Below are 27,937 nucleotides of genomic sequence, written 5' to 3' on the forward strand. Positions count from 1 at the left end.
GCGGCTCTCCCGGGTTTCCCCAAAACCGGGGTCCCCCCGCCCCCGCGGCCCCGGCAGAGTTTGGGGGGCCCGGCCCGGGAAGCCCAACCCCCACCGCGGGGGGACCCGCATTCCCCCGGCCCCTTTGCCGGGGCTCTGCCGCCACTGGGACCCCCCAAAAACACCTCCCGGGGACCCCCGGGGTCCTCCCGAGGGGCATCTGCGGCTCGGCTCTGGAGCCCTGCCATCCCCAAACATCCCCCCCAAAAACCCCAAACCCAGGGACCCCCGGGGTATTTGGGGCGAGCTCCCCCTCCCCGGGCACCTGCGGGATGGGGGGCGATGGTCCCGAAGGAGCTGCAGATCCAGAGAGCGGGGAGCGCACGTGGAGCCTCCTCTGCCTGCTCCAGCTCTTCCTCCTGCTGCTCCTCCTCTTCCTCCTCCTCTGTCCCTCCTCTTCCTCCTCCTGTGTCCCTCCTCTGTCCCTGTGCGTGGTTCGGAGCCCTCGGGTGAGCGGGGCCGGGCCGGGACACGATGGGAAAGGGCTGGGTCCCCCCCAAACCGAGCTGGGGGCAGCGGAGGTTTGGGGGAACAATGGGAACGGGGCGGGACAGGGGAACAGGGGGAGGTGGGAGCACTGAGGGTCCCCCAGTTCACCCCAGGACCCCCAAGCCCCGTCCCAGCCCCCCCAGTTCCCCCCGCAGCCCCGGCTGAGGGGGGCTCAGCCCAGGAGCCGCCGTCGTTCGGGGCTCCCCCGAGTGCAGGAACGGGAGAGTTCCCGGCTCGGGGAGGCCCCAGCAGAGGAGGGGATCTTGTCCCTCTTCCAGGGCCTTTCAGGGTCTTCAGGCCCCTCTGAAGAGGAGTTTTTCTCTTTTTCAGGTTTATTGGGGGGGATCCCACCACTACAGGGGTGTTTTCCTCCCCATTTTAGGGTGTTGGTGCGGCCGCAGCCCCACAAGCCCCTTTTGAGGGGGGTTCATGACGGCTTTAAGTGACATTTTTAGAGGTAGGTTGTTTTGGGGAACCTGCTGGTGATGCAGATAGGGACCCCATGCCAGGTATGAACCTTCTCAATGTCTGTATGGGGTTTTGCAGTTTTTGGGAGTTTTTGGAGCATCCAGGGCTGTGTTTGGGATCCCGGGAGGTTGGGGTGTCCCGGGGGGTTTGGGGGTTCTCGGCAGGTTTGGGGGTACCTGGGCGATGCGGGTGGCAGTGCTGGGGACCCCGTGCCGGGTTTGAACCTTCTCACTGCGCACGGGCAGCGTCAGCGTGTTCAGAGAGATCCTGGGGGGCTCGGGGGGTCACCCCAAATCCCAGGGACCCCAAATGCTGAGGGACCCCCCGAACTGCCCTCACCGCTGGATCTGCTGCAGGCAGGGGGGCACCAGCACTCGGCCCCCACCCTCCACCATCACAGGGGGGCTGTGGAAGAAATCTGGGGGTGCACGGACAGGCCGGATGGGACCCCCAAAGTCCTGGGGGAGGGGACACGGGGGGGACTCCCAGGAATTCCTGTTATAGGGGGATGAGGGGGGACCCAGGAAGAGTTTTGGGGGGGGCTGGGTGGGTCATGGGGGGACCCCCAGGAGTCTTATAGGGGGTGGGGATGGCAAAAAACAAAGCGACCCCCAGGATGGGTTTGGGGGGGAACCGGATTGGAACTCCCATGGCAGTGGGATGGGGAGATCTGCCCATGGAATTCCATGGGAATGGCATGGCAGTGAGGTCCATCCACAGAGTTCACATGGGAATTGGACAGCAGTAGAATCCATCCTTGGAGGTCCCACAGGAATGGGATGTCAGATCCATCCATGGAATTTCCGTGGGAATTCCCACATTCCCACATTTTACCCTCCCAAATCCTGTATTCTCAATTCCCATATTCCCTGAGAATTCTGCTTTCCCCACCTTTACACTCCAGCGCCTCCCGCCCATATCTGACATATTTCCGGAGACATTCCCTGCAGCTGTGAGCCAGGGAATTTGTTAATCCCTCAGCCTGGATCTCAGGGATCCCCATGGCGGTGCCACAGTTGCCATCGCAGCCCCACAGATCCCCCAGCCCCGGCTCCCCCCGCTCAGCCCCGCTCTGGCTGTGCCGCTGCTGCAGCATCTGCAGCTCCCCGCTGGCCCCGTGCCGGTGCCGCTCCTTGTGCCGGCCCTGGCTATCCCAATATCCCAGCCCTGGCTATCCCAATATCCCAGCCCTGGCTATCCCAATATCCCAGCTCTGGCTATCCCAATATCCCAGCTCTGGCTATCCCAATATCCCAGCCCTGGCTATCCCAATATCCCAGCTCTGGCTATCCCAATATCCCAGCTCTGGCTATCCCAATATCCCAGCCCTGGCTATCCCAATATCCCAGCCCTGGCTATCCCAATATCCCAGCCCTGGCTATCCCAATATCCCAGCCCTGGCTATCCCAATATCCCAGCCCTGGATATCCCAATATCCCAGCCCTGGCTATCCCAAGATCCCGGCTCGGCTCCGGCCGCCATCCCCGGTGGCTGCGGCTCCGCCCGGCCCCGCTCGCTGCGGCGGCGCTGGAAGGGGATCCCAGCCAGGGACCCCATGGACATGGACTGCGGGAAGCCCGGGCCGGGCTCCGACAGCGCCGTGTGCAGGGAACGCAGGGAGAGGAGAACTGGGGGGACATTTGGAGATTTGGGATCGGGGGGGTCACGGCTGAAGGAAAGGGGGAACGGGGAGAGCCGGGAAGGGCATTTGGGGATGCCAGGACTGACCGGAGGGGAGGCTGGGGCTGGCTAGGTGTGGCATGGCTGGAGTTCAGGGCGTTCCTGTACCCAGGAAAGGGAGCTCCAAGGGTCCCCGGTGTCCCCATTGCCAGGACAGGGCAGCGAAAGCCGGGATGGCTGGGAATAGGGGTCCCGGGTGTCTTCAGTGCTGAGGAAAGGAGGGGCTGGCTGCTGGGAGAGGCAGGAATGGGGGTCCAGGGGGTAAATGGATCAAGGAGAAGGGGGCTCTGGGGGCTGCGAGAGGCGGGATGGCCGGGAAAGGGGTGCAGGCGTTCCTAATGCCGGATAAGGGGGTGCAGGGTGGGACCCACGGCCGGGAATGGGGGTTCGGTGGGATGGCGGCGCCCAGGAATGGGGGTTTAGGGGCCCCTTGGCGCTTTGGAATGGGCGATCAAAGAGTCCCGGTGCCGGGGGTCCCCCTCACCTCTCGCCGTCCCCCGGGAGCGCCCCCGGCCCCAGCGCTGGAGCCATCGCGCTGCTCCGCTGCGGCCCCGCCCACAGCCCCGGCCCCGCCCCCAGAGCCGCCTCCGGCCCCACCATTGGCGCCGCTCTTTGCTGCCCGCCAATGTCATCCATGGCGCTATGATGTCATACAGCCATGCCATGATGTCACAGCCTTCTCTGTGATGTCACACAGTCCCCTCTATGATGACATAGCTGCTCAGTGACGTCACACAACAAACTCTGTCATGTCACAGCCCCAGCTGTGACCTCACACAGCCCACTGGGTGCTGACACACAGCCCCTTTCTCACATCACAGCTCCTCTGGGGCTCCAGGACACAGCCACAGAGGTGCTGCTGTGACACAGCCCCCTCTGGCACATCCCACAGCCCCTGCCAGTGCTGAGCCCCTGGGAGCTCTGTCTGGGCCTGCTCGTGTCCCTGAGCTGCCCTGGCAGGGCCCCAGCCCTGCTGGGCTGTGCTCAGGAGCTGCTCCTGGCCAGAGCTGTCTCTCTGCTGTGGTCTGTTCCCATGGCAACATCTGCACCATTGTTATGATCTGTTTCCATGGCAACCATCACAGCCCCCTGTTGCTATGGTCAGTCCCTTGGCAGCTCCATGGAGACCCCATGCCAGGGGTGGTTGCCATGGACACCAGCTCAGGCCTGGAGCCAGAGCCCGTTGCCACGGCAACCATTTGCAGTCCCATCCCCAGGCTCCTGGGATCACAGAGCCACAGAATTGGCTGAGTTGGGAGGGACCCATAGGGATCCTCCAGTCCAACTGCTGGCCCTGCACAGGACACCCCAACAATCCCAGCCTGGGCCTGGCAGCGCTGCCCAAACGCTGCTGGAGCTCAGCCAGCCCTGGAGCTGGGAGCCTTCCCTGGGGAGCCTGTTCAGTGCCCCAGCAGCCTCGCGGGAAAAACCTTTTCCTCACATCCAGCCTAAACCTGCCCGCCTCAGCTCCAGCCGCTCCCTCCACTCCTGGCCCTGGACACCAGAGGGAAGAGGTTCCCACAGCCCCCAGCCAGGGACCCGCTCCCAAGGCTGCTGCCCATGGCAACCAGGCCTGGCACCAGCTGGGATGCTCGGTTTCCATGGGCTGGGTTTCAGGAATGGCATTCCCCAATTTCCTGCTCCTGCTAATACGGCTCTGCCGCTCGCTTCTCTCCCACCTCCCATGGAAAGCAGAAAAGGCAAAGATCCCAGGCTGGGATAAGAACAATTTATTGACAACAACAATGGGATAAGGAACAAATAGGTACAGAAACAATTTGGATAACAGAAGGGATAAGACAATCTATTTACTGGGAAAACTAAAATGTCATCGACCGGCTCTTCCTGGCCACGTATTTCCTCCTGCCGGGAAAGGACACCCTTCTCCTCTGGTGAGAGACAGGGAGTCCTTTTCCTGCCCCTGGCAGTGACCTGAGGTGGGACTGAATATAATGGGCCATGATCACACTCTCACATTCTTTGATCCCAAATCATGTCATTGCCACGGGCAAGAAAAGGGACAGGTGTCTTCCCATCATGGATCACAGGGAACATGGATCACCAGGTCTCTGCCCTATGTTGGTCCTCCAAGGGGGGATGAGGCTGGAGCTGTGGAGAAAGCTCATCCTGCACTTTGGGGCATTTGCAGAGCTTCCCTTACCGGTGCCTCCGTTGGTGTTTGGTCAAGTGACAGCTCTGGCTGAAGCTCTTCCCACACTGGGGACACTCGTAGGGCCTCTCCCCAGTGTGGATGCGCCGGTGCCTGATGAGGTGGGAGTTGTTCTTGAAGCCCCTCCTGCAGTCGGGGTAGTGGAAGGGCCTCTCATCCGTGTGAATCGGCTGATGCTGTAGGAGAGTGGAGCTGGTCTGAAACCTTTTCCCACACTGGGGACACTCGTAGGGCCTCTCCCCAGTGTGGATCATCTGGTGGATGGTCAGCTGGGACCTCCGGCTGAAGGTCATCCCACATTCCCCACACTCATAGGGCCGTTCCCTGGTGTGGATCCTCTGATGGATGGTGAGGTGGGACCTCTCTGGCTGAAGCTCTTCCCACACTGGGGACACTCATAGGGCCTCTCCCCAGTCTGGATGCGCTGGTGCCTGATGAGGTTGGAGTTTCGCTTGAAGCCCTCCCCACAGTCAGGGCAGCGGAAGGGCCTCTCATCCGTGTGAATCCGCTGGTGCCTGAGGAGAGTGGAGCTCCTGTGAAACCTCTTCCCACACTCAGGACACTCGTAGGGCCTCTCCCCTGTGTGGATGCGCTGGTGGATGATGAGCTGGGAGTTGAAGCTGAAGCCCTTCCCGCATTCCCCACACTCATAGGTCCATTCCCCAGTGTGGATCCTCTGGTGGCAGATCAGGCTGTTGCTCTGGCTGAAGCTCTTCCCACACTCCAAGCGCTTGTAGGGCTTCTCCTCATCCTGAAGCTGCTCATGGACCACCAGCTCAGAGCCCTGGCTAGATCTCCGGCCGCCTTCCCGGCACAGGGTGGGTCTTTCCTCCTCAGAGCACCCTGGGATGGGTTTGGAGCCCCTCCTCCTGCGGGATCTTTGCAGATTTTCCTCCCCATTACATTCCTCAGCCATGGAGCTGCTCACAATGGCCTCTTCCATGAGGTTCTGCTGTGGGGATCTTTCCTCCCTGGTCTCCATCCTCAGCTCCTTGTCTGGGGGAGGAAGGACAAGGAGAGGATGGGATTTGCCTCCGTGCCAGAGGGAAGGGGAAGGAGATCCCCCCCAGTGCGTCCCCGGCAGGACAGCATCGGCAGCGGGGTTGTCCTGCAGCCAGGGGCCAGGCTGGGCTGGGAGATGGAGCAGGAGAGAGGGGGAAAGGGGCACTGACTTCCTCCTCACCTGCCTGGGTGTCCTGGGGCATCTTCCTCTTCCTCGCAGCCTCCTTCTCCATCCAGACAAGATTTGGGAATGGGAAATCCTGGTTTGGGGCGAACAGGGGATGAGCACATTGAGTTTGAAGGTCCCTCTACCCAAGTCCATCTCCAGAAGTCACCGGGCATCTGGAGTCCATAAAAACCTCCCAAACACCAAGATTCAGCCCTGAAAATGTCTCCCAGGAGTTCCCTGTCTCTGGTCTCTCCACTTTGGTGTTCAGGGGTTCCTCTCTGTCCCAGCTGCTGGGGGTCACTCTTGCACTGGGGGTCCTCTGTCTACTCAGTCCCTGCCCTCCCCAGGCTGCTGGGAGTGCCAAGAATCCAAAAAGTTCCCCCGGTTACCAGCTCCCCACTTAGGGATGCCAGCACCCCCAATTTACCCCCAAGGGGCATTTTCTGCTCAGGTTTGGATTTCTTCATTCTCCAAACGTCCCCTCAAGCAGCCCAAAATAGGGAGCACCTAAAATATCTTGGCTGAGGTCCCCCTCCCCGGTCACCTGTGGGATGGGGTGTGATGATCCCATAGGTAGGCGGCTGTGAATTGAGGGAGTGCTGGACCTCGTGGTTCCTTCTCCTTTCCCTGATCCTCCTTTGTCCCTCCTCTTCCTCTTGCTCCCCCTCTTCCTCCCTCCTCCACTTCTTCCCTAACCCCATCTCCCGCTCAATCCCTCGTGCTATTTGAGCCATTCGGAACACAGTTCCACACCCAAACCTCCTGCCGTGCCCCGCGCCCTAAATGTGATAAACAGAGACCCTTTTGTTCGACTAAACATGCAGATATGATATCCTGTAATGTTATGTTCTGTAAAATCAAGATTGTTACTTACCCCTTACTTACTTACGATAGTTACTTACGTATGCATAGTAACTGATGCTTGTATAGCTACTGACGTTTATCATGTCCTTGCTAAGATTCCTTGCATTCCAAAAAATTACTGAGCTAAGCCTTTACAGAGAACAGTGAAGAAAAGTTAAAGGAAGATAAGGTAAAGACCGAACGATCGGACCCCTAGACCGATGAAGGCGCATGCGCAGAAAGACCCGAGGAAGGACACGTCACCGGAGAGCCCGGAGAGCCGGACTGATTAAAAGGAGACACACGAAAAACGGAAGCATGGCCGCGGCAAAGCGGGATTGCTTCCCGGCTGTCCAGCTCTGTCTTTTGCTTATTGCTTGCTTGCTATAATTAATAAAACTTCCCTTTATTAAACTTTAACACTCTCTCGAGTGAATTTATAACAATTTGGTGCCCGTGACTCGGATGCAATCTGTAGGACGGATCGGCACTTCCGGGGGGCGCCCCGCTCTAAGGTTTAGCGGCCCGGGGGGGCCGGTTCCTGCCTCGATTGCACCGACGAACCTAAAATTAAGGCAATAAGCAAAAGGGAGACCGGTCGACCCCTTAAATTCTGTGCACAGAGTCCGGACGAAGACGCGGGACGTGGGACGCGTGAGTATAACGGGGATCCGTCTGGGCGGGGTCGGGATCCCGGAGTGTGGTGAGTGTGTGTGTCTGAGAAGGGAACCGGCAGCCGGATTCCCCGAGCAAGAGCGGTACGAACAAGGGGAAGCGAAAGGAATTGTGTGATTGAAGGCACTCCGGAAGAATGGGACAGGGGAAGAGCAAGCCTCCTGTACCTGTTAAACTCCCACCGATACCTAAAGATAGTCCGTTGAGTTTTATACTAGATAATTGGAAACATTTCCCAGGGACAGAAAATAAAGATAGGGCAAAAATGATTTTGTGTAGTAATTATTGTGTAGTAATATAGAGAGGGAAAGAAATTTCAAAGAATGTATTTTGGCCTATATTTGGATCAACCGAAGAGTGGGTTAAACAAAAATTAAATTCCTGGGAACAAAGGATCCCCTTTAACCCAGAGGAAAGTGCTTATGCAAAGACCTGAGTAGAAAATCCACTAGGATTTTGATCTACTAAGATCCACTAGGACCAAGAAGTATTTAAATCTTCCTACCTTTGGTAGTTCTGTGAAGTCAATTTGAATATTTGCAAAGGGTCTTTTGCTAAGGGTCTCCCTCCATAAGGTAATTTTCAGAGATTTTTCCTATTTGTTTTTAAACATGGGAGGCAGCTTCTAGTAATTTGCTTAGCTAAGTTTCGAATACCTGTGCTCATATACTTTGCTGCAAAATAATCTATTAACCCTTGTGCTCCCCAATGTGTTCTTTGATGTATTTTTCTAATATTCTTTGAGCTATGGCTTTTGGTAGTACTTCCCGGCCATCTGGGAGAGGCTATCTCCCCTCTGAGTTTTCTATTGCTCCTGTCTCTGGGAGTTTTGGCCTTTCTTCCTCAATAAATCTACTTCTTAAGTCACTATTCTTATGTTCTAAAGTTTCTTCCTGTCCCTCCCTTTTTTTTTCTTTTATGACCATTGTTTGTAATGCCGCCTGTTTTGCCTCCTAATCAGCAGCATTATTTCCTCTACTCCTCAAGTCTATTCCCTTCTGGTGTCCTTTCAAATAAAACACTGCTAACCTCTTGGGCCTTCTCAGGGCCTTTAATACTGTAATTATAAGTTTTTGATGAACCAAATCTTTCCCTTGAGAGTTTATTAAACCTCTTTCTTCCCACAGTTTACCAAACATATGCACCACCCCATAACTATATCTGGAATCTGTATATATTGTCCCCTCCTTTCCTTCTAGTGATTTCAATGCCCTTAATGCTGCATACAATTCACAGGCTTGGGCTGACCAAGATTTGTCTAATGGACCTGATTCTAGAACTTGCATATCAGGTCCTCTTATTATAGCATAGCCTATTTTCCTCTTTCCTTCTATCACTCTGGAGGACCCATCCACAAACAGCTTTTCTCCGCTTTCTAATTCCTCTTCTTCCAGATCAAGTCTAATTTTGGTTTGTTCCTCAATTGTAGTTATACAGTCATGTGTCAAAGATTTACTTTCAGGTTCTCCATACAAAAGGCAGCCGGGTTTTGTACAGTTGTGGTTTTTAATATTAAGTTTAGGGCTTCAGTTGGAATTCCTTCATGTTTTAAAAGTCTAGCATCTGAAATCCATTTTTCCGCTTTTTGTTGTAGCACACCCCGAATGTTATGAGGGGACATTATCTTCAAATTGCTATTAAAGGTGATTTTGCTAGCTTCTTCTACCAGTAAGGTACATCCTGCTACTACTTGTAAACAGGCTGGCCAGCCTTTACTCACAAGGTCTAAGATCTTTGATAAATACCCTATTAGCTTCTTCCTCCCTGCCCACTCCTGAGTTAGGACTCCAGAGGCGACCCTATTTTCTACATTTACAAACAAGTAAAAGGGTCTCTTTAAATCTGAGAGACTCAAGACAGGAGCATGAATTAAACTTTCTTGTCGTTCCCGGAATTTTTCTGTATCTTCTAAACTCCATTTTATTACTCCCTCCTGTGTCAATTTTTGATATAAAAATTATACTTTACTACTATAGTTTTCAATCCACTGTCTACGATACCCTGTTAATCCCAAGATTTGACGTATCTGTCTTTTATTTTTAGGAATTAGTAGTGACAAAATTCCTTGTATTTTTTTCAGAGTCTATTTTTTTTCCCCTTTTCTAAAGTAATGGCCTAAATATTTTACTTCTTTTCCACAAATTGGAGCTTTGCCTTAGATACTTGCAATCCTTTTAAACCCAGGAAATTTAACGATTTAATACTCTCTCTCCTTACATCTTCCTCCTCTTTCCAGCTAAAAGCAAATCATCCACGTATTGTATCAGAGTCACTCCTGGGTCTGTCTGATAATCCTGTAGAATCTGTTCTAGTGCTTGTCCAGGCAAGTTGAGAGGTTCTGTAAATCCCTGGGGCAATAGTGTCCATCTCAATTGTTGTCTCCTCTCTGTGTCTGGATCTTCCCATTCAAATGTAAAATAATTTCGACTAGTCTCATCAAGAGATGAGACCAAGGCCCAAAATGTATCCTTTAAATCTGTAACACTGTACTATAGACTGTCAGGTCCCAATTTGCTTAATGATGTATACGAATTTGCTATTTCAGGGAACCGTGCCACTGTACGTTTATTAAATTCTTATTAATTTCTCTTAAATCTTGTACCAAACGATAAGTCCCATCTGGCTTCTTTATTGGCAGTATGGGTGTGTTAAAAAGTGACATACATGGTTCTAATAGTCCCTTATTTAACAATCTATCAATTTCTGGTTTCAACCCTCTTCGTCCCTCAAGTGACAAAAGATACTGTTTTATTCTAACTGAGATTTCTGAGTTTTTAATAGTGACCGAGAATGGAGTTATCTTCAACTGCCCTACACTCTCAGGTACAACCCGGAGAGTAAGCGCTGATAAGAAACTAGAAAGAAAATCCCTAACACCGAAGTGAAAAAGGCCGTACCAAGTGTTATTAACAACTGACTCTGTAGTTCGAACAGCTGAAAAGGAGTGGACACATGCCAGTCGTATAAAGAGACCTGTGAAGCCACAAAAGACTAATAACTGAGAAGTGGTTAGCCCGGCTGGGAACCTGAGACTTAAGATATCCCGAACAAAGTAACATCCAAGGACTATTAACCGGCTTAAAAACTTATAAATAGTAAATTTCATAAAGATTTTTTATATAGAATATAAAATACCCCCATCTAGTAGTAAAGAAATATATAATAGAAGTGTTAAAATAAGCTGTACTTTATGTCAGAATTGTTATCTTTTTGTTTGTTTTAAATGTATAATATGTAAAGAACATTAGTGGACCCACTGTCATAGAGGCTACCCACTAAGAGGGGTGTGTAGATCTTGCTACGCTGCCCAGAAAAAACTCACGGATTGGCCCTTAATAACTAGAATATGAGCAAGAAAATTTGAGACAGAATCAGAGGAGTGGTAGACTATTTATGCCAGAGGAGTTAACCCCTTGTATTATTACCATCCAAACGAACCTGCACCTTTTATAGTAAATATAGTAGCTGGGTTGTGCAGACAGTGTCTCCAGGAATTGAGGTGTAATACCCCTTTAGTAAAGCATAAAAGTTGAAAAAAATACATACAAAGAATTAATAAGAGAAGGAGTAATTTCCCTCCCGAAGAATACTCTTGCTGCCGAGAAGATGGTACACCCCGTGTCCCGTGGCAACCGGGTCGACGATGGGAGAGGCAGAGGAGTAATAAACTGTGGAAGGAAACACTCCAATATACATGGGACCAAGAGGTCATGGACCAGGAAATGGCACAAGAATGGAAATGATACAACCCAGCAAAATAATTTTTGGAAAATCAAAACTAACACTATACAAAAGAAAAGCCTCTATTATAGCAGGGGAAGCTAATGCTCATTAAAGAAGTTAATAACATTTACAATCTTAATTAGCACATTTAACATTTGTATAAGTAAAACTCACGAACCCTTTTAATTAGTCTTTAATCCAATAGGAAGACCAGGCTATTATTCAATCACAGATCACCTTTGGGGCCCCTAGTTTTCAAGTTACACTAGATTTTCTTATTAAGTAAAAGAATATTAATCGTATCCTGCCCAGACGTAAAGTACTATATATGTGCCCAGCTTCTAATCCAGGCAGAGAATATTGTAATTACCCTGGGGAATTTTACTATAAATATTGAGGCTGTGAAACAATTTCCATAGAGTAAAAAGTACAGAACCCAGATAAGTATTTAAAGGTTGAACAGAGTCCACATAGATGTATAAAGCCCTGGATAAGCCCCTCAAGGGAAGTAACATATACTGAAACTTGCAAATTTCATTACATCAATATTACACAGTCCCAAGACCCTGGGTGGTTATTAGGACGAACCTGGGGTCTCAGGGTATGGGAACCCAGAAAAGATCGGGGAGTGCACATTCTTATAAAGAAAGAGATGGTTCCACATGATTCGGGATCTGTTGGACCAAATCCAGTGGTGTGGGGAGCAGAAGACCCCAAAGTAAGAGATCAGAATAACCATTCAGAAAAATTAGAAAATAGCACACAAGTAACAACCACAGTAGAGACACCCCAAGAATATGGAAATGAAGTTCTTTGGAAAATATTGCAAGCTACCTTTAAAGTATTAAATGATTCACACCCAAATTTAACCAGAGAATGTTGGTTATGCTATAACATTAACCCACCCTTTTATGAGGCCATAGGCTCCATAGCAGAACCAAAAAGAGTAAATGGCACTAATCCTGCTGCCTGTTTATGGAAATTGGGAAGGGAAGACACTCCAGGAATAACATTACCTAGAGTCACTGGAAAAGGGAAATGTGTGGGAAATGTGCCCCCAGATAAGAAACACTTATGTCAAATAAAAATACAGATTGATGACCCTCGCAAGCCAGCTCAGTAGCTGATTCCAGCACCTAATACTAAATGGGTTTGTAACACTTTAAGAGTAACCCCATGTGTCTCTGTAACAGTCTTTAATGAAACCTATGAATTTTGTATACAAGTTATAATAGTTCCCCGAATTATTTATCATCCTGAAGAATATATGTGTACACAATACCAAAACTCAGAACACCATTTGGTGAAACGAGAACCCCTCACAGTATTAACAATAGCCGTATTACTAACCATAAAAGGAGCTGGATTAGGAACAGGTGTAGCATCCTTAGTTAATCAATACCAGGAGCTTAAAGAGCTTAAAATTTCAGTAGATGAAAATTTAAGAAGAATTGATGAATCCATAAAAGACCTCACAGACTCCTTAGACTCACTGGTTGAAGTAGTCTTGCAAAATAGAAGAGGATTAAACTTATTATTTTTACAACAAGGGGGCCCGTGTACTACACTTAAAGAAGAGTGTTGTGTATATGTAAATAAAAGCGGGATAGTAAGAGAAACCATGGCCAAATCACAGAAAGAACAGGAAAAGAGAAAGAAAGAACAAATGCAACAGAGTTGGTACGAATCCTAGTTTAATTATTCTCCCTAGCAAACAACTTTACTATCTACTATAGCAGGACCACTAATTTTACTAATCTTAAGACTTACTTTTAGCCCTTGCATTCTTAATAAAGTTATTAACATTGTAAAAAGCAAGTTAGAAGCAGCTCACCTTAAATGAGGCAGAAACCGAAGATTATTTAGAACTAAGTAAAAAAGAATTGCAAAGATTTAGCGAACAAAAGTAGGGAATAGAAAAAGGGGGGATTGTGATAAACAGAGACCCTTTTGTTCGACTAAACATGCAGATATGATATCCTGTAATGTTATATTCTGTAAAATCAAGATTGTTACTTACCCCTTACTTACTTACGATAGTTACTTACGTATGCATAGTAACTGATGCTTGTATAGCTACTGACGTTTATCATGTCCTTGCTAAGATTCCTTGCATTCCAAAAAATTACTGAGCTAAGCCTTTACAGAGAACAGTGAAGAAAGGTTAAAGGAAGATAAAGTAAAGACCAAACGACCGAACCCCTAGACCGATGAAGGCGCATGTGCAGAAATACTCGAGGAAAGACACGTCACAGGAGAGCCCGGAGAGCCGGACTGATTAAAAGGAGACACACGGAAAACGGAAGCACGGCCGCGGTGAAGCGGGATCGCTTCCCGGCTGTCCAGCGCTGTCTTTTGCTTATTGCTTGCTTGCTATAATTAATAAAACTTCCCTTTATTAAACTTTAACACTCTCTCGAGTGTATTTATAACAATATTCACTAAATTGTACTATTTTATTAAATTGTATTCCTTCTATATCAAATTGCTATTCAATCCACTAAATTGTATTCTTTTATTAAATTGGATTCTTGTATTCAATTCACTAAATTGTATCATTTTTTTTCTTGTTATTAAACTGCTGTAAACTCAATAGACCTAGTTGTCCAAATTTAATTTATGACACTGCCCTTGGGTGAGTTACAGCCACAGCGAGAGGGAGGAGATGATCCCACCCATGGCTGCTGCTGGGTCCAGACATTCGCTGAGATAAAGCTGAGCCAGAGCTTCAGCATCTCTCCCAAAATCACAGAATCACAGAATGCCTTGGGGTGGAAGACACCTTAAATCTTAAGTGAACCTTATCATTCCATCAACTGCCATGGCAGGGACACCTTCCACTATCCCAGGCTGTTCCAAGCCCTTTCCAACCTGGCCTTGGACACTTCCAGGGATCCAGGGGCAGCCACAGCTTCTCTGGGCAAGCTCTGATCTCTGCCCAGGTGAGCAGGGACAGGAGCCGAGGGAACGGCTGGAGCTGGGCCAGGGCAGGGCTGGGCTGGAGATCAGCAAAAGCTTCTTCCCCCACAGGGGGCTGGGGCACTGCCCAGGCTCCCCAGGGAATGGGCACGGCCCCGAGGCTGCCGCAGCTCCAGGAGCCTTTGGCCAGCGCTGCCAGGGATGCACGGGCTGCGATTGTTGGGGTGTCTGTGCAGGGCCGGGGGCTGGACTCCATGATCCCAATGGGTCCCAGATCCCAGCTCAGCCCCTTGTGCAACTCTCACCCTTTGGCTGAGCCTTTGTGTCCCCTGGAGGCGCTGGCAGAGCTGATGGGGTGGGGCAGGAGCGGGGCAGCCCCAGCGTTCCCCTGGCAGTGACACCACAGCCGGGGCAGCCCCAGCGTTCCCCTGGCAGTGACACCACAGCCGGGGCAGCCCCAGCGTTCCCCTGGCAGTGACACCACAGCCGGGGCAGCCCCAGCGTTCCCCTGGCAGTGACACCACAGCCGGGGCAGCCCCAGCGTTCCCCTGGCAGTGACACCACAGCCGGGGCAGCCCCAGCGTTCCCTCCCTGGAGATGCTCCAAGGGAAGCGTCCAGAGCCGCGTCCAGTCAGCGGAACTGAGCGGCCACTGAGCACCCCCGGCCTGGGCTGCTGTGGATTCCTCTGCAGACAGCTCGGGGAAGGTCCCCTTGGCCACCCCCACAGTGTCACAGACGAGTGTCACACACAGTTACAGAGCTCTGCCCAGAGCTGACAGGGGGAGTTAATTTAAAAAAACAAACAAGCACAGCCCTGGGAAGGTCTTTGTGCACCGAGGCTTTGATGCAGCCAAGGAAAGCTCCTGGTTCAGGGTCACCTTTCCTGCTCAGCCAGAGCCCCGAGTGCCCCAGCAGCAGCAGCAGCAGCAGAGAATGGCAGCATTGCCACGGGCTGGCTCAGGAAGGGGAGATTTCCCCCTCGAGAGAGGCTCCTCTGCCAGGTTTTGCATTCAGGCAGCTGCAGATCCCTCAGCTCTGGTTGCACAGCAGCTGGAAATGCAAGTGCAGGAGCTCTGTTCATGGCCAGCCACAGCGGGTGACAGCAAGGACAGGGCCCTGGCAGTGTGACATTTGCAGGGAGCGGCTGCAGCAAGCGCTGGGGGCTGGAAGTGTGTGCAGAAAACAGCCCGGGGGTCTCCGGCCCGAGGCAAAAGGAACAAAGTTTCAGTTCTGGCCTCCCCAGGGAGCACCAGAATCGTTCCTTTGCACGGCGAGGTTCCACTGGCGGGTGTTGTAGGGCCCCCAGAGGAGAGCCCAGGGTGTTCAAAGTGCCTCGGCTGGAGCAGCTTTCTGTCCTGCTCCAGGGGCATTCCCGCGGGCTTGGGATCCCTGGGAAGGCGCAGGAGGAGAGGCTGGAAGCGGTCGGTTTGTGGGTTTGGATTTTTTTTTTTTTGTGGGGGGGTGATGGCCGGTTGTGATTTTGGTGTTTTGTGGGGCTGGGGGAATGTTTTTTTGTGAGCTGTGCCCAGCGGTTTGCAGCCCCGCGGGTGCGGGGAGCGCTGGCGCAGCCCCGGCCCGGGCGGGGCGGCCCCGGGCGGGCTGTGGGAGCCGGGAGCGGCCGGGCGGGCCCGGAGCCGCCGCCTCGGGCCGGGAGCCCCCCGGGCAGAGCTCTGTGCTCGGGGCCGAGGCCCGGGCAGCGCTGGGCGGCCCGTGGGCCCCCAGCACAGGCGGGTCCGTGTGGCCGGGCCGGCTCCGTGTCCGCAGCGGGCTCCGAGGGGAGCGGCCCGGGCCGGCCGTGGCCGTGCGGGGCCTGGCGGGGCTCGGGGGGCCGGGCCGGTCCGGGCAGAGGCTGAGGGAGAGCGGGACAAGCGCTGGCACAGCGGCCCCGGGCTCGCCGTGCCCCCCTGGCCACGCAGCCGGGCTCGGGGGCCGCCTGGCTCAGAGGCAGCCCCGGCTGCGGGGGTCCCCGGGGGTCTCTGGGGAGGGGGCGGCAATGGGGGCTGCCGGAGCTCTGTGCACGGGGCTGGGCGCGGCTGCCGAGGGAGCGGAGCATGCAGGCTCCCCCCGTGCTGGGGCTTGCTCTGCCCGCCTCAGGGGCTGCATTGTCAGCCCGGAGCCACATGGGGATCGCCCGGACCAGCACGGCTGGCAGGGAAAGCGGCAATGGGGGCAGCAGAAACGGGCAGTGCCAGAGCTAGGGGTTCTCCCGAAGCCTGCAGATGTTGGGAGCATGAACAAGGGGGCCCAGGGATACCCCAGGAACCTGAAACAGGGAGCCCAGACAGTGCTGCCCATCCAGGACTCCTGGGATGCCAAAGTGGTGAGGCCAGAGAAGGGGAACCTCCTGGCTTGCCAGGAGCCCCAGCAGACGGAGAGGGGGAACACCAATTCAAACTTGACCCACAACAGTCCAGACAGGGGCGGCTCCCAGGACCCCACTGTGGAGAGATCAGAGAGTGTAAATGCATGTTTGGGTGTTTTTGCTGAATCTTGGCTATTTGTGTATTTTTGGAGACTGAATCTTGCTGTTTTGGTGGTTTATATAGGCACCAGATGCCCAGTGACTTCTTGAGATAGCTTTTGAGAGAAAGAAACATCTAACCCAATGTCCTCATCCCTTGTATTTCCCCAAACCAGGATTTCCCATTCCCAAACCATGGCCAGATGGAGAGGAAGGCTGTGAGGAAGAGGAAGATGCCCTGGGACACCCAGGCAGGTGAGGAGGAAGTCAGTGCCCCTTTCCCCCTCTCTCCTGCTCCATCTCCCAGCCCAGCCTGGCCCTTGGCTGCAGGACAACCCCGCTGCCGACGCCGTCCTGCCGGGGACACACTGGGGGGATCTCCTTCCCCTTCCCTCTGTCACGGAGGCAAATCGCATCCTCTCCTTGTCCTTCCTCCCCCAGAGAAGGAGCTGAGGATGGAGACCAGGGAGGACAAATCCCTGTGGCAGAACCTCATGGAAGAAGCTGTTTTGAGCAGCTCCACGGCAGAGGAATCCAATGCGGAGGAAAATCCCCGGAGATCCCGCAGGAGGAGGGGCTCCAAACCCATCCCAGGGTGCTCTGAGGAGGAAAGACCCACCCTGTGCCGGGAAGGCGGCCAGAGATCCAGCTGGCGCTCTGAGCTGGTGGTCCATGAGCAGCTTCAGGATGGGGAGAAGGCCTACAAGTGCTTGGAGTGTGGGAAGAGCTTCAGCCAGAGGAAAACCCTGATCTGCCACCAGATGATCCACACTGGGGAATGGCCCTACAAGTGTGGGGAATGTGGGAAGGGCTTCAGCTTCAACTCCCAGCTCATCATCCACCAGCGCATCCACACTGGAGAGAGGCCCTACGAGTGTCCCGAGTGTGGGAAGAGGTTTCGGGTCAGCTCCACTCTCCTTGTGCACCAGCGGATTCACACGGATGAGAGGCCCTTCCGCTGCTCCGAGTGTGGGGAGGGCTTCCAGCACAACTCCACCCTCATCATCCACCGGCGCATCCACACTGGGGAGAGGCCCTACGAGTGTCCCCAGTGTGGGAGGAGCTTCACCCAGAGCTCTAACTTGACCCGACACCAACGGAGGCACCAGTAAGGGAAGCCCTGTAAATGACCCAACGTGCACGAAGAGCTTTCTACACAGCTCCAGCTTCATCCCCCCTTGGAGAATCCACATTGGGAAGAGACCTGGTGATCCATGTTCCCTGTGATCCATGCTGGGAAGACACCTGTAGCTTTTCCTGCCCATGGCAATGACATGATGTGAGATCAAAGAACATGAGAGTCTGACCATGTCCCTGTCATATTCAGTCCCATCTCAGGTCATTGCCAGGGGCAGGAAAAGGACTCCTTCTCTCTCACCAGAGGAGAAGAGTGTCCTTTCCAGGTAGGAGGAAATATATGGCCAGGAAGAGGCAGTCGGTGGCATTTTAGTTTTCTCTGTGAATAGATTGTCTTATCCCTTCTGTTATCCAAATTGTTTCTGTTCCTGTTTGTTCCTTATCCCGTTGCTGTTCGCAGTAAATTGTTCTTATCCCAGCCTGGGATCTTTGCCTTTTGTGCTTTCCATGGGAGGTTGGAGGGAAGAGAGCGGCGGTGCAGTTTTAGCGGGAGCAGGAAATTGGGGAATGCCATTCCTGAAGCCCAGCCCATGGAAACCGAGCATCCCAGCTGGTGCCAGGCCTGGTTGCCATGGCAGCAGCCTTGGGAGCGGGTCCCTGGCTGGGGGCTGTGGGAACCTCTTCCCTCTGGTGCCCAGGGACAGGAGTGGAGGGAGCGGCTGGAGCTGAGGCGGGCAGGTTTAGGCTGGATGTGAGGAAAAGGTTTTTCCCGCGAGGCTGCTGGGGCACTGAACAGGCTCCCCAGGGAAGGCTCCCAGCTCCAGGGCTGGCTGAGCTCCAGCAGCGTTTGGCCAGCGCTGCCAGGCCCAGGCTGGGATTGTTGGGGTGTCCTGTGCAGGGCCAGCAGTTGGACTGGAGGATCCCCATGGCTCCCTCCCAACTCAGCCAATTCTGTGGCTCTGTGATCCCATGAGCCTGGGGATGGGACTGCAAATGGTTGCCATGGCAACGGGCTCTGGCTCCAGGCCTGAGCTGGTGTCCATGGCAACCACCCCTGGCATGGGGTCTCCATGGAGCTGCCAAGGGACTGACCATAGCAGCAGGGGTTGTGATGGTTGCCATGGAAACAGACCATAGCAACAGGGGGCTGGTGATGGTTGCCATGGAAACAGACCATAGCAACAGGGGGCTGTGGTTGCCATGGAAACAGACCATCGCGAAAGGTCTTGGTGATGGTTGCCTACCAAGGATCAGATTTGTTACCCTCATTGGGGCTCCGTGGGGATATTCCAAGAGTCTCCAGGCTATTCAAGAGCCGGAATGTCACAGGCACAGACAGGAGTTCCACAGAGACCTCCCAGGGGTTTCTGGGGATGCTGAAGAGCCGTGTGGTCAGACGCAGTCCCAGCAATTCCATGGTGACATCCCAGGGGACCTTGGGCTGCAAAGGCACCGCTCTGTCACAGGCACTCCCGGGGGCTCCACGGTGACATCCCAGGAGTCCCCAGGCTGCCAAAGAGCCGGGATGTCACAGACACTCCCAGGGCTTCCTGTCATAGGCAGAGTGGGAGCTTCAGGCGAAAGCTTTGTTTCTTTATTGGAGAAACACCTGCTGAGTCATGAGGTGGAGAAATGACACCCAACAGCCACCATGGATCCTCAAACTCCTCCAAGTCACCTAGACTTTTAAATTCCTTCTAAGAGAGGAGACTGGGAGCAGCTGGATTCAATCCCAGCCCGAGTTTGTCAGAGGTTTATGTGTAAATATTGGACATGTAGAATTGAACCGTAATGTAATTTGTCCCACACGATTAACAATGGAATATCAGATATATTTATATAAATACCACTGTGACTGATTCTGAAGATGATTAGACAGATTTATTTACACCACAGAGTAAATAAAGAAAAAGAGTTATTTACTCCACAGTATAGGAGCTATAACAATTATTAGACTATAGTGCTCTAGGAAGCAATTTTGAAGTAAACAGGGCCTTGCTGGAGTTGTTTGAGCCCATTCCAGGCACAGCCTCCTGCTCCAGCAGGAACTGCCTTTCCTGTGCCATGGCCAGGGCAAATCCTGCTGCAGGAAAAGCCCCAGGCCAGCCCCAACCCAGGGAAGGGCTCGGGCACAAGTGCAGAGTGCCATGCTGGGAGCTGTGCCAGGGACAGCTTGAGGCACCAAAGGCACCTTGGCAGCAGCAGCTGCTTCCAGGCCATGGCCAGAAGGCTCCCTTGGCACCCCGGCCTGGTGGCCAGCACTGCAGAGCTGCTGCTTCAGGGCTCATTTCTGGCTGGGCTCTGAAAAGCCACTGCTGCTCCAGGAGCCTGACTGGGAAACAATTGGCCCCAACACCCTGGGGACAAGATAATAATGAAACAACTCTTCATGCCAGCAGAGACAAGGCAGGGGCAGAGGAAAGGGGAGAGCCAGGCCCAGGGGACATGGTTGCAGTGGTGATGGCTGTGAGGTCACTGCCACTGCAGCAGCCTGGCTGGCCCTCAGCAGACATTCTGGCCAGGAGTGTTGTGCACCCAGCACATGAGAGAACCCACACAACAGCAATTCCATCCTTGGGGAGGGGAAGGGGCTTTCACTGTGTCAGGTTGCACAGAGCTCCTACTCTGGGAGCAGTCCTGGGATGGGGCATCCATTTCTCTGGAAAAGCAGTTGCAGTTTTGTGCCACTCTGATTGTAAAATATTTCCTCCTTCTAACAAATCTAAATCCATTCTTGTTCAGCCTAATGATATTGATCCCTGTCATTGCAAGACTTGGTAGAAAATAACTTTGACCAGTGTTTCCATTTTTACAGACCATGGAGAAGACTAAAAAGTCTCCCAGGATGGGGTCTGGAGGCCTCATCACATTAGCAGCAGGTAGAGGCTGAAGGCTCTGGGCTGTATAGCTGAAAGGCCCTTCCAGAGGCAACTTGTGCAGCCCTTTGGCCATGGCTGCTGGCCCTGGGCCTGAGGCCAGCAGGGGACAAGTGACCCTGGCAGCCCTGGGGCCTCATTGCCTCCTTGTCCCTGCTCAGCAGCCTGGCAGGGGCCGCCCCATGGTGCTGCCCTTGGCATTGCACATCCCCACATGCCAGTGCCCCGGGAAGAGCCCTGAGCAATGAGGGAGGGACAGCATCTGCCTTGCCAGGGGCTGGGGCTCAGCCCTTGGCCCTTGGCATTCCTGAAACACATCCAGCTTTGCTCAGCACCACAGACACCTTTCCCTTGCTTGTCCCCAGCTGGCATCAGGGCCTCCAGTGCTCTGCTCTACCTGGAACCTGGGGACGCTTTCTCACTCGTGTCTCTCATTTCAACTACAAGAAACTTCAGTGTTTCCATCTGACTTGGAGCTCTTGAGAAGTTTCTGGAGCACACTCTGAGGGACTGAGTGTGATGCAAAGAGCCCCAAAGGCCCGAGAGGGTGATGAAAGTGCTGGTGCTGTGTCTGTGCTGCTGAGCTGGGCCGGGCTCCTGGCCCAGAGGCAGCTCCTGGCAAGGGCAGCGCTGCAGAGAGCCAGCTCTGGCCAGGAGCAGCTCCTGAGCACAGCCCAGCAGGGCTGGGGCCCTGCCAGGGCAGCTCAGGGACACGAGCAGGCCCAGACAGAGCTCCCAGGGGCTCAGCACTGGCAGGGGCTGTGGGATGTGCCAGAGGGGGCTGTGTCCCAGCAGCACCTCTGTGGCTGTGTCCTGGAGCCCCAGAGCAGCTGTGATGTCAGAAAGGGGCTGTGTGACAGCTCCGAGTGGGTTGTGTGAGGTCACAGATGGGGCTGTGACATCACAGAGTTTGTTGTGTGAGGTCACTGGGCAGCTATGGCATCATAGAGGGGACTGTGTGACATCACAGAGAAGGCTGTGACATCATGGCATGGCTGTATGACATCATAGACCTGGTTGTGAGGTCAAAGTACGTGCTGTGACATTATAGGGTATCTGTATGACATCACAGAGAGCATTATGTTACATCACTGATTGGGTTATGATATCACGGAGCTCACTGTGTCATCATGAATGATGGTGTGAGGCCATAGAGCAGACACTGCCATCATAGAGGGTGGCTCTGTGACATCACAGACCAGGATGTGACATCACAGACCAGACTGTGACATCACAGGTTGAATTTTTGACATCATAGTCTTCTGTGACATCACAGTACAGCTGTATGACAACACATGATAACATCCCAGAGTTGGCTCAGTAAACAGAGCACAAACTTAACAGGACTTCAGTTATACCTTAACCTTAACTGAAACCTCAAATGTCACAATTTAGCAAAACAACAGCATTTACTGTATTTAACTAACTCACAACCTATGACTTAGCAAATTAGCAGAGGAATAATACTAAACAGTATTTAAATTAGCTTATAATTTATATTAAACATAACAATGGAGCAAGAGAAGAACACTAGGCAGCATTTAACTTAGCTTATACCTCATGACTTACCCTCACTCACAGGCCTGACTGACTGAGATCTCCAAGGCACTCCAGCCCCTCTGAGAGCAGCATTTCTGCCATATTTGCCAGGGCACAGCACTGGTGTGTGCACATAGACACAAAGGGGCAGTGCAAGGCAGCTGTGAGAAATTCCCCTGCAGGGCAGGGAAATGCTCCCTGCGGATGCTTTGGCATCTCCCCAGCGGGCAAAGGTCTGAGCCTGGAGGAGTGGGGGGATTGGCCCAGGCTCCGTCCTTGTTCGGGGATGCCCCGAGTGCAGCAAACGGGAGAGTTCCCGGCTCACAGAGGCCCCACTCAGAGGGAGGTGGCTGGCCCAGGAGAGCTGCAAGGGGCTCCTTTTGGAGCGCTGTTTGTAGGGCCCCAAGAGAGGGGCTTCAGGCACAGCAATGTTTCATCCTGGCCGCACTTGGCATCAACAGCTTTCTTTGCAAGGCTGAGAACAGGGATGTTGTGCCACACAGGGAACAGAAACAGTTCCCAGGGCTGCTCCTGAAGCAAGCAGGAGCTGCTTGGGCAGCAGCAGTGCCTGGGAGCAGACAGTGTTTCTGATGAGCTGCAGAGGAGCTGAGCCCAGGGGCTGTTGGCCAAGGCCCAGGCCCAAGGAGCATTTCTCAGCTGGCAGGGCGGCCTGAGAAGGGGAGGGGGGAATGCACCAGCACAGGGCCCCATGGGACCAAGGGGCAGTTGTGACACTGGGGGGCACCATGAAATAAACAAAGCATTGTGACACTGTGAAGCCTCATGGAACCAGTGAGACCATTGTGGTTCCCACAGAACCAAGAGGACCATTGGGATACTGTGGGGCCTCATGAAACCAAGAGACCTTTGTGACACTGCAGGGCTGCATGGAACCAAAGGTCCATTGTGACATTGAGGGGCCTCCTGTTATCAGTGGTCCATTGTGACACTGTGGAGCCAAAGCAGAACTTTCTGACACTGCAAACTACCAAGGTCCATTGAGCCATTTCAGGCCTCATGGAACAGAGGAGTCACGTGACATTGAGGGGTCTGTGGAACCACAGAGGCCATTGTGACACTGCAAGGCCACATGGAATCTCTGGGACCATTGTGACACTGCAGGGCCTGATGGATCCTGAGGCCATTGTGACACTGTGGTACTCCATGGAATCAAGAGTCCACTGTGACACTGCAGGTCTTCTTATAATCAGGACTCCACTATGACACTGCAGGATCCCATGGAATCACAGCACCCTTATGACACTGAAGGGCCCCATGGAAGTAAGGGCCCATTGTGACTCTATGGGGCCCCATAAAATCAAGGGAACACAGAACAGGTCTGGCTGGTTTGGCCTCCCAGGGGCCTCCTGACTGGTCCAACTGACCTTGACATGTTGAGGGTCTCTTCTCATCTGTTAGTAAAACACTAAATTCACTAAGGCACTGTGAATTCCTTCCTATGGGAAAAAACTGTCCTGCTTCTCCAGGCATCCATGGCCAAAATTTGGATTCCACCTCCAACATTCCCTACATCCAAAGACTGCTCCCAGACAAAATCTTCCATTACTGACAAGTCTGGCTGGCCTTGGCTTCCTGATGCACAGCTCTATCCTGCTTTCCAAACACTGGGCCTCTTTCCTTCCTATTTTAAAGAACTGACCTTCTTAGCCAGGTATCCATGGCCAAAATTTGGATTCCACCTCCAACATTCCCTACATCCAAAGACTGCTCCCAGACAAAATCTGCCATTACTGACAAGTCTGGCTGGCCTTGGCCTCCTGATGTACAGCTCACACCTGCTTTCCAAACAGTGGGCCTCTGTGCTTTCCTTCCTATGGAAAAGAATTGTCCATCTCAGCCAGGTGCCCATGACCAAAATTGGAATTCCACCTCCAACATTGCCTGTTGTGAGAGACTGGAGGAGATTTTGGCTGGAAACATTTTATGTGGGGGGGAGGCAGGGTCAGGTCCAGCCTTGCCCTGTCCTGTAACCCCAGCACTGCACTGCCCTGGAACCCCAATCCCCCCAGAGCCTCTATCCCAGCCCAGCAGTGTCTGCCAGTCCCTGGCACACCAAAGGCAATGCTCCACACCCACCTCTGGAACCCCCAGCCCAGCTCCTGAGTGACCAAATGATCGGAAATTCCACCTGGAGAAAGTGCCCAGGGCGAAAAAGGGGTATTTAAGGCTGACCACAAGGCAAGCACACATCTTGACCCCACCTCCTCTTGGAATTTCTACCTCAACATTGCTGGAATCCAGGAGTTGGTAGCTGTGTGTGTGCTTCTCTGTATCTTCTTTGTCTTTCTCTCTTTCTGTGTCTTCTTCTATTTCTGTCCTCTTGCAAATTTTGATTAACTTAAAATTGAAATGGGTTTATAGTTTGTGAAGTTGAATGGGCCAAGTTAATGCTTTGAGAAATGTTTTTTGTTGATTGAATGTCGTATTAAACCATTTGTCAAACTTTCTCTGATTTACAAGTAAAGACTGCTTTCTGGTTTTGACCTCTTTAACATCTCTTATCAGTATTTCTCCAGTGCATGCAACTCAGAGGACACAAACAATTGTAATTCCTTTTAAATGTCTCCTTGAGAGAATTGTTTGGGGGATGGGGTCAGGGCTTGTCTGTCCTGCTTGGCACAGCCCAGGCAGAGCTTTCACAGCCCCATTCCACACTCCATTTCCCACCTGGAGCCGCTGGTGCCTCTGAGTTCTGCTTCCCCAGCCCCAGGGACGCTCTCCTTGTCTGCCCATTCCCCCAGGGTCTCGGGGCAGGGATGGCCTCAGTGGGGGCTGCTGACATCCTCAGCAACTTGGAGGCTGCTGCTGCTGCTGCTGAGTTTTACTTCTCCAGAGGCTTGTTCAGCCTTCAGCTCTTCAGCTCAGGAATTCAGTGCCCCAGGGCTCACTCAAATTCAGAACACTTTAACAAGCCAAGCCTCTGGAAATAACTTGATTTATGTTTTCAAATCCGATGAGGGCTGCCGTGGCACCCAAACCCAGCAGTGGGGTCAGTGCAGTGTCCATGGCAACAGCCCCTTGCAATGGCCCAGGGCAGGTTGGGATGATAATCCACCCTCACAGCTGGCCCAGGGCAGCTCTGCAGTGCCCTTCCCCACAGCCTGGCTGCACAGAAACACTTCCAGGGCTCTCTGCATTTCCCTTCCCTCACTCTTGCCTCACTCACTCACCTCCCAACAACACACGTGGTGCTTTCAGCTGCAAGGAGTTCAAAGCTTCTCTGTCCTTCAGCAGCTGCTCTAATTCTGCCTTCAGCCAACTCTGCATTTGTGTTTATTGTAGAACTCCCTGTGTGTCTGAAACATTCCTTGTGTGGTTCTGCCTTGGGGAAGGGGAACCTACTTGGTGGCACCTTGGGCTTGGCACACACTTGAGGAGGGTGTCTGTTTTCCATGGGGAAACTCAGCAGTTTTAGATTGCTAAAATCAAAGAAGGAAAACCCCTCTTTGCCTGAGTGCAGCCAGTTCTGTGAGCAAAACAGGTCCCAGGGGAGTGAGGAGAGACAGGATGGGGCTGGGGAATGTGGAGCAAGGTTGTCCCCACTGGGTCAGACCTCAAGGCACAGCTTCTCTGACCTGGCCAGACCTCCTTAGGAGGGACCCTGGATCAATATCCATCACTGAATGCTGCAATCATCTCTGCTCTAAAGAGAACAGGAATAAAAGACACCCTTTAAAATAGGAATACATATTTCTTAGAAGCTCTTTGAACTATTTCTCCATAATTATTGTAGGAAACTTTCCTAAGAACTGCACCAGACCAGAGGGAAATCAAGGCACAGCCATGGTTTCTCAGAACTTGCCTGATCCTAATGAGCCCCGTGGTGCATTTGGAGCTGAGCCCTTGAACTTCAGGGCCTGAGAGGAGATTGCACAAACCTTTCCAGGAGTCCAAGTCAGAGGAAACAGTCAAAGTTGCTTGAGGCATTAATGGGTCCCACTGAGGTCCATCCCCAACACAGGCTCCTCATGGACTCCTTGGAGGACAAAACTGGAGGCCAGGATTGCACAAAAACCTCTCAGAGACTCAGTGTGGGAAGGAAAATCCAAAGTAGCTGAAAAACCCTGAGTATCTCAAAGTATTGATGAGCCCCACTGAGTGTCAATGCAAAGCTCCCAAGGGACTCATTAAAGCAGATAATTGGGGCCTTGATTGCACAAACTTCTCAGAGACTCAGGGTGGGAAGGAAAAAGGAAAGTACCTTAAGAACCTGAAGTACCTTGAAGCATTAATGAGCCCACTGAGTGTTGTTACTGACAAAGCCTCTCAAGGGACTAATTACAGCAGATAATTGGAGGCCAGGATTGCACAAAACTCTCAAAGACTCCAAGGCAAAAGCCAAAGTCCTTTGAAAAAGCTGCAGTCCCTGGGAGCATGAAGGAGCCCCCCAGGGCCATTCCTGAGCAATGCTCCCCAGGGACTCCTTCCAGCAGATCCCTGAGGCCACTGGCATGTGGGCTAGGGGGGATGCTGAGGGCAGGCCAAGGGGGTGACAGTGGCCAGCCTTGCTGGGGCTGTGCCAGGAGGCCCCAGGGCCTCAGGACAAGGTGTCTCCTCACAGCCCTTGCTGGCACAGCACTGGCTGCTGTGGCCCAGGGCACCAAGACTTGGCTTCTCTTTGTCCCCAGCTGTCATCAGTGCCTCCAGTTCTCTGCTCTGCCTGGGGCCTGGGGACACTTTCTCAGTCATCCCTCAGTGGGACCCATTTAAAGTGAAATAAACTTTGGAGTTGGATTCTGACTTGGAGTTCTTGAGAGCTTTCTTCCCCTCCCTCTCAGGGACTGATGTTCAGGGCCTCAGCACAAAGCCCCAAGAGGCTCATTAAAGTCCTGCTGCTGTGTCTGTGCTGCTGAGCTGGGCCGGGCTCCTGGCACAGAGGCAGCTCCTGGAAACCAAGAAGAGCTTCAAAAGCACATTTCTCTTGCTGAGCAGCTCTTCTGCCAGCCCAGCAGGGCTGGGGCACTGCCTGCAGCCACCCTGGGCACAGCCCAGAGGCCCAGAGAGCTTCAATCAGTCAGGGCTGGGAAGGTGCTGAGAAGTGCCTGGGGCAGAATCACTGCCAGCCCTTGACACAGGAAGCCTCTGGCTGCAGGACAATGCAGCTGCAGCTCCTGGAGGCATCTCCTAAAGCTGGAACATGCCAGTGCCTACAGACTCTGTGAGTACATTCTGTGCCTGTCCCTTGTGTAGAGCAGCCAGGGGTGCCCAGGGCTGTCCTGCAGAGCAGGGTCCTGCAGCCCAGGGCGCTGTGCTGGGGCAGGGACTCTGCTGCCTGCCAGGGACAGCTCTCAGCCGGCCCGGGGAGCTGCTCCCAGCGCTGGGGAGAAGCTGTGGGGGGAAGGAGCCACCCTGAGCAGGGCAGGTGCTGCTGCTGAGAGGGGCTGTGTGGGGCAGGGCTGCTCCCAGCTCCAGACCTGCCTGGGCACAGCTCCGGAGGACACTTCCCAAAAGAAGGTGAGACTGGGATTGCTGTCAAGATCAGGAGCTTTCCTGAGACTGTTTTCAATTTCTTTCTTTAAGCAGGGTGGGAAAGTTGAGATGACGAGAAAAATATTTTTGCTTTTTATACATTTTTAATATCTTTTTAGATCTGTAAACTACTATTATATAATTATAAAATATAATCCTTAATTAACTCTATTAAACTGCTGTTACATACTTATATAACTATTATCCTTTATTAACTCTAGTATGTTTCCTAACCTTTCTCTTAGATTTTAGAACAATAATCTCATCTTCTAAATACATTTCTGAAATTCTATATGGTCTTATTGTCAGAAAGAGG

General features: G+C 52.7%; 2 pseudogenes; one reads left to right on the forward strand and one right to left on the reverse strand.

Annotated features, from left to right (window-relative positions):
• The window catches only part of LOC131586228 (zinc finger protein 345-like), a 70,240-nt pseudogene extending 64,478 nt beyond the window's left edge, over positions 1-5,762 (reverse strand).
• LOC131586333 (uncharacterized) overlaps positions 1-27,937 on the forward strand; it is a 705,318-nt pseudogene that overhangs the window by 605,164 nt on the left and 72,217 nt on the right.

This window comes from Poecile atricapillus, chromosome 19 (genome assembly GCF_030490865.1).
Source record: "Poecile atricapillus isolate bPoeAtr1 chromosome 19, bPoeAtr1.hap1, whole genome shotgun sequence".
NCBI classification, from domain to species: Eukaryota; Metazoa; Chordata; class Aves; order Passeriformes; family Paridae; genus Poecile; species Poecile atricapillus.